General features: G+C 44.5%; 1 pseudogene; it reads right to left on the bottom strand.

Moving 5' to 3' along the window:
• Positions 1–559: 559 nt before the first annotated feature.
• The window catches only part of LOC102825071, an 8,991-nt pseudogene continuing 2,247 nt past the window's right edge, over positions 560–7,303 (bottom strand).

The raw sequence follows: 7,303 nt of genomic DNA, 5'->3' as shown, positions 1-7,303 counted from the left end.
TTCTTCTAGCAGCTCCAGGCTGGTCTGCCTGTCCTTTCAAGTGCAAATTTTTCACCTCAGAAGATTCTGGATGCGGTTCAGGATTCCACCTATGGTCTGATGTAACACAGATGCTCCACAGGGCACAGTAGCCCCATTTTAGGTATTCCAATCAGTTATAGGTAGAAGACAGACTTACAAGCTTTCTATGGTGATATTTCTGGCTATTCCTCCCCTCAAATGGTATGCCAGGGAAACCAAGATTCAAAAGACAGCCAAGCATCTTAACATTGCTTCCCCCCTTTTCCCCATTCCAACCATGTCTCAATCTCTGTATCCAAGAGCCCTGTTGTTCCAGGGTTGTGCATACATCATTATTTACCTCTGTCCCACTTAGCTCATGCAAATCTGCCTGATTGTTTTCCCATCCGCTTTGTTCTTCCACTGATGTTAATTTGTTTTATTTCATTGTCAACTTGTATGGTGAATCTGGGAGTCACAGAAGTTCATAATTAAAGTTTCAGACAAAAAGCTTCTTAATTATTTCTCTCAGATAGAAAATGGAGGCCACCGCTCATGGTCACTTCTTCTCCTTCCCTTTTCCTTTTAGACTTCCCTTTCCTTGTTGAAGATTTTGGTCACCACCACCTGCTTTTTGTGCCCTTGTTTTTAATTTAGGTATCATTTCCACTGCACACATTACTGATGTACGTGATCGAAACCATACAAGACAGAGGCTGACATCCTCCTCTTTGAGCTGGAGCTGGACTCTGTCTCTGTATTGAACGTCACAGTTCCATTTTCTAGAGTACATTTTATTTTTCTCAAGAAATGCATTAATTCCAAATGCTAAGCATACATTTTGAATCTCTGTAGCTGTAGGATTTTTCAACAGCCTAATTTATGGGGATACAGCTCTCCTCCATGGTGGTCTTCTTGCTATTTAAATAAACAGGGTAGATACAACTGAACCTGTCCTGGTCTGCAGGGGACTGCGTAGGGCACAAGCCGTTTCCACTAGGGACCGCACGACACCAGCTTGGAACTTGTCATGAGAAAACTGATGGGAGGTCAGGGCTGAGACCTGGCCAAGAGGTCTCACTTATTCTCTCTCTCTGGGATCACTCTTCTTCATGGTCAAATGTCTTTGAAAACCATTGTGTTTTATATTCTATCGGGGTTTTTTGCTTGTCTCATGAAGGAGAGTAAATGGTCCCTGTTACCCCATCTTGTTCCGAAGCTGAAGTCCTCCTTTCCTTAGCAGTGGTCTCTAAGGTACGTGGTCCTGTGTCTGCCTGTTCCATCAGCCTCTCTGGTCCCCTCACATGGTGGGTCTCCTGATGGGGGATTGTACCAGGATCTCTTCAACACTTCACATCCACTGCATTTTCATCTCTATGTTGACCTCCACCTTCAAGCCGGACTAGAATTTCAAGCTCAAGGCCCCTTTGGGTGTCACACAGGTGCATTAAATGCACCCATCCAAACACTGCGCATACCATCCTCTTCCTAAACTTGCTGCCTCTCCAGACCGTCTCTGTTAATGACACTTCCATCTACCAGGCCAGAGATCGAAGAGTTGGCCTGTACCACCTTCTCCGTTATTCCCAAGTACAGCCAGCGCTGAGGGCTGTCGGTTCTACTTCGTGAACGTCTCTGACCACCTGTCACCATCTCCACAGCACACCGAGCCACCCCTGCTCTCACCATAGTAAGTGTCACCAACACACTCGCTCTTGGAGAAGAACTTTCAGTACTTTCAACCACTCAGTATCCCCTTGTTCTGTTGGAACAACTGCTTCTTGGTACAAGTACCTCACGAGCACAAGTAAGTGTTCTGAAATATATATTCTTTGCCATGTGATCCATAGTTTGTCATGGTCCACACAGTTTAAAGCCTTTGCGTAGTCAATAAAGGACAAGTAAACATTTTTCTCTGCTTTTGTTATGCCCAGAATTCAGGGTCCCCAAAGACCACCCAGGAGCCGGGTACCGATGTAAATACATAAGGGTAGTTTATTCAAGCTCGAGCCAGGTCTCTAACCTTATCCGATGCAGCGGAATAGGGAAAGAGCCCCAAATTCATTGTCTGCAGGGTTTTTATAGAGTTTTCAAACAGCTCAGGTTTCTCAGCTTTACAATCTTTGGATTGGTTAACAATTGGCAAACTATGAGATGTTACAGTTTAATTGGTCAGGACTGGTGGTCTTTGTTCTTAGGCTAGGGTAAAGGAAAACATCTGGCCTCTGGCCTTGAGCTGCCTGGCTATTTATACATATATCATTTTCTTGGAGCTAGAGGACATGTTCAGGCTAATGTACAGAATGGAGATTGACCTTGTCTCTGGAGGGAACTAAAAACTGAGGCCTTGTCTATTTAAAATGCTTTCCTGAGCCTGACTAGAGTTTAGTCAAGCAGTCTCTAGGTAGGCAAAATCAGGTAAAATCAGTTAGGTCCTTACACTTTTAGCCAATAGCCATCTGACATCGGCAGTGGTATCCCTGCTTCGACGTCTTCTTCTGAATCCAGTTTAAACTTCTGGCAGTTCCCAGTTAATGTACCGTTGCCACCATTTTTAAATTATCATCAGCAAAATTTTACTTACATGTGATAAATGATATTGTTCGTTGATTTCTACATTCTACTTTGTCACCTCTCCTTGGAACAGGCACATATATGGATTTCTTCCAATGAGATGGCCAGGTAGCTGTCTTCTTGGCATACATGAGTGAGTGCCTCTAGTTCTGCATCAGTCTGTTGAAAGATCTCAGTTTGTATCCTGTCACTTCCCGGAGCCGTGTTTTTTGCTAATGCCTTCAGCGCAGGTTGGACCTCTTCTTTCGACACCATCGGTTCTTGATCATACGCTCCCTCTTGAAATGGTTGAAAATGGACCGTTTCTTCTTGTTACAATGACTCCATATTCCTTTGATCTTCTTTTGATGCTTTCTGCATCATTCAATGTTTTGCTCATAAAATCCTTCAACATTTCAGGTTGAGACTTGAATTTTTCTTCAGTTCTTTCAGCTAGAGAAATGCTGAGTGTGTTCTTCTTCCCTTTGGTTTTTCTAACTCCAGGTCTTTGCATATTTCATTATACTTCTCTTTTTCTCCTTGCCCTGCCCTATGAGAATTTCTGTTCAGCTGTTTTACTTCCTCATGTTTTCCATTCAGTTTAGCTTTTCTATGCTGAACAGTAAGTTTCAGAGTCTCTTCTGACATCCATTTTAGTGTTTTCTTTCTTTCCTGTCATTTAAATTATCTTTTACTTTCTTCCCATATGATAGTCTTAATGTCGTCCCACAACTCTTCTGGTCTCTGGTCCAATACATAAAATCTGTTCTTGAGATGGTCTCTAAATTCAGTTGAGATATATTCAGCATAGTATTTTGGCTCTCAGGAACTTGTTTTCATTTTCTTCAGCTTCTGTCTGAATTTGCACATGAGCAATTAAAGGTCTGTTTCACTCTACCTCTGGCCTTGTTTTAGCTGATGATATTGAACTTTTCCACCATCTCTTTCCACAGATGTAGTCAATTTGATTCCTTTGTGTTCCATCTGGTGAGGTCTGTGCGTATAGTTGCTTTTTCTGTTGTTTTAAAAAGGTATTTGTAATAAATATATCATTGTTGTTGTTGAGTGCAATGGAGTCAGTTTCAATGCATAGCGACCCTATATAGATTTCTGAGGAGTGACTGGTGGGTGTCAACCACCAACCTCACGGTTAGCCGTCTGGTACTTATCCTACAGTGTCATACTCAGACTCCAAATAAGTTGTTGCTCTTAGTGTCATTGAGTCGATTCTGACTCATAGCAACCTTGTATAGGGTTTCCGAGGAGCAGCTGGTGGATTTGAACTGATGACCTTGTGGTTCTCAGTCCAGTGCTGATCCTACAGCGCCACACCAGGAGCCCTGAAGAATTCCATCACGTGATCTCCAGCATCATTGCTATCACGAAGATCATATTTCAACTACTGATCCTTCCTCTGTTTCCAACCTTTGTATTCCAATCACCAGTAATGATCAATACATCTTGATTGCACGTTTGATCAATTTCAGACTGAAGAAGTTGAAGTTGGTAGAATTCTTCAATTTCATCCTCACTGGTTTTAGTGGTTGGTGCATAGATCTGAGTAATAATGGTATTATTTCATCTTCTTTGTAGGTGTTTGGCTATTATCCTATCACAGCATTGTACTTCAAGATAGCTCTTGAAATGTTTTTCTTGACTCTGAATGCAACGCCATTCCTCTAGAATTTGTTGCTCGCGGCACAGTAAACTACAATTGTCTGATTCAAAATGGCCAGTTCCAGTCCATTTCAGCTCACTGATGTCTGGTGTCCTGGTGGGGTACTGTCGGATCAGCACTGGACCACAAGGCTGGCTTGAACCACAAGGTCAGTGGTTCAAACTCACCGGCTGTTGCTCAACAACCCCGTGGGTCGCTGAGTCAGAACTGACTTAACGGAACTTAACCACAACAATGCCTAGGATGTTTATCATTTCATTTTTGACAACTTCCAGTTTTCTTAGATTCATACTTCGTACATACCATGTTCCAATTATTAATGGATGTTTACAGCTGTTTCTCTTCATTTTGAGTTGTAAACCATCAGCAAGTGAAGGAGCTGACGGATTTACTGCATTTGCATCATCAGATCATCTCTACTTTGAGGAGACCACTCTTCCCTGGTCATTTTTTATGTGCCTTCCAGCCTGAGGGGCTTATCTTTTAGCACTATCTCTGACAATGGTTTGCTGCCATTCTTAAGGTCTTCAATGGTTAACCATTCACAAGCCGTCTGCCTCTCCTTCTTCCCAGTCTGTCTTCGTCGGGATGCTCAGCTGAAACCTGTCCACCATGGGTGACCCTCCTAGTATTTCAAATCCTGGTGCCATAGCTCCCGGTATCACAGCAACATGCAAGTCACCACAACAGGACAAACTGACAGATGTCCTTCTGTAGCGAGTGGTCTCTCCTAGTGACAGGTCCAAAGTGCAGGAGACAAAGTGTCCCCCTCCTCACTTCTAAGGAGCACTCTGGTTGTTCTTCTAGAAGTCTGTGGTGTGACAAGTACATTCAATCGTCTTCACCAACACCAGAATCCAAATGAGTCAATTCTTCAATTTTTCTTATTCTAGCTATTGCACGCATAAGGGATTATTGAAAATACCTTGGTTTGGTCAGTGCACTTTAAGCCTCAAAGTGACACCTTTTGCTTTTTAACACTTTAAAGCGATCTTTCACACATCTGTCCACACAATAAATAGATCTTTTGATTTCTTGACTGCTGCTTCCATGAGTACTGATTGTCCATCCCAGTAAAATGACATCTTGACACTATTTTCTTTGTTTATCATGATGCTGACTATTGGTCCAGTTGTGAGGATGTTTTGTTTTATGTTGTGGTGTGACCCATATTGAAGGCCATGTAATCTCTGATCTTCATCAGTAAGTGTCCCAAGTCCTCTTCATGTCCAGCAAGCAAACTTGTGTCATCTGCATATAATAGGTTGTTACTGATTCTTCCTCCAATCCTGATGCTGTGTTCTTCTTCACATAGTCCAGCTTCTCAGATTGTTTGCTCGGCATACAGACAGAATAAAGTAAGTGTGCTGAAAGGCTACCATGCTGATGTCACCGTTCCTGATTTTACACCTTACACGCCCTCCACTTGTGGCATTTCTGTCATGGCAGTATTAGCTACCTAAGACAATGAGCCACAACGTTGTTGGAGAGAATGCTGGAAGATGAGCTCCCTTGGTTGGAAGGCATTCAAAATGCACAGTGACCACAACAAAGGACCCTAGCACCCCAGTGACTGTTAGGATGGTGCAGGACCGGGCAGTGTTTGGTTCTGTTGTAAATTATGTCACCATGAATTACAGCCAAAGCAGTGAGAACTGATAACATCCAGAACTCAAACTCCAAATCCCAGAGCCACTGCCATCGTGTCCGTTTCGACTCACAGTGACCCTGGATTGGGGTTCCAAGCTGTCAGTCTCTACAGGAGCACAAAGCTTCATGTTTCTCCTGTGGAGGCTCTGGCGGGTTTGAATGGCCGACCTTGCCATTAGTAATCCAGTGCCTATCTTACAGCACTACCCGGATTTCTGTACCTCACAGAGCTCCTATGGGACCAGGCTACTGTGAAAGTGAACAAAGCTAGCCCCTCCCCACCCTGAAATCCTCAGAAACCAAGTGCTTCTGGCTCCATGTGAGAGCACCCCATTCACTACAGGAAGGACACCCTCGCCTGTGAAACAGCAGACCACATTCTGCTCTCTTCCTGTCCCATAGCGGATCCTAAGGTTGTCTGGCAGAAACACAGCCAAGTGCAGATCGATCCTGGCTCAGACTCTGTGTGTTTGTGAAAGGTGAGAGCTCCCCAGACTTGGCCACGGACCTCGTGTATTAACAGATCCCAGGAAAGCTCCCCAGAGGCCACAGGTGAAGCTCTCTGCACGCCCAAGGGAGACTGAGCCTGCAGTCCACCATTCACCCCTTATTCCTGTCAGGGCCATGGGAAAGGAAGAGTGGCTGGCTGAGGAGGAGGTCGGGTGCGGAGCCAGCTTCCTGGCATACCAGCCCTGGGGCCTGCCACTCTCTGCTTCTTCACCCACAATGGACAGTTTGGATGGTGACTACTGAGTGGGGTCGCTTTGAGGCTGGACAGTCAAGGCATCCAATCATGGGGCTAGGGCCTGCGCAAGACTGCGTCTGTTTCCTGGAACGGCTCTGGAAACTGCAAAGTGCTGCTCACCTCTCATTGCTACTGCTGCTGCCATTTTTATTGTAATTGTTCTTATCATTACATGCAGGTGGAGCCAGGATAAAGCAGTTGGAAAGCTGTTTCCAGCCCTGATAGATACTCTGCCTGGATTGAGTTCTTAGACTGGCTGGAAGCCGGGCCGAGGGGATGCGACTAGGGAGGGGTGGAATGTGACTTCAGCCTAAACTGGGTATCCACAGCAACCATCATGATGCCTGTGTTCATGGTTAAAATGATGGCAGGCAATGGGGATTCTGGTGGTGATGGTGATGGCGGTGAGGATGGGGATGTGATAATGGTGCTGTGTGATGATATTGCTGATGGCTCTGATGAGCAGGAGGGTGGTGGTGATGATGAAGGTTCTAATCATGATGGTGGTAGTTGTGATGATGATGGTTCTGATCACGATGATAGTGGTGGTGATGATGCGAGTTCTGATGATGGTGATGATGATGGTGATGATGATGATGATGATGATGGTGATGATGATGATGATGGTGATGATGATGATGTTGATGATGATGGTGATGATGATGATGGTGATGATG

The sequence above is a fragment of the Chrysochloris asiatica genome, unplaced genomic scaffold, assembly GCF_000296735.1.
Source record: "Chrysochloris asiatica unplaced genomic scaffold, ChrAsi1.0 scaffold00037, whole genome shotgun sequence".
Taxonomy (NCBI): domain Eukaryota; kingdom Metazoa; phylum Chordata; class Mammalia; order Afrosoricida; family Chrysochloridae; genus Chrysochloris; species Chrysochloris asiatica.
The sequence above is the reverse complement of the archived record's forward strand: the minus strand, read 5'-3'. Positions and strand labels throughout refer to the sequence as shown.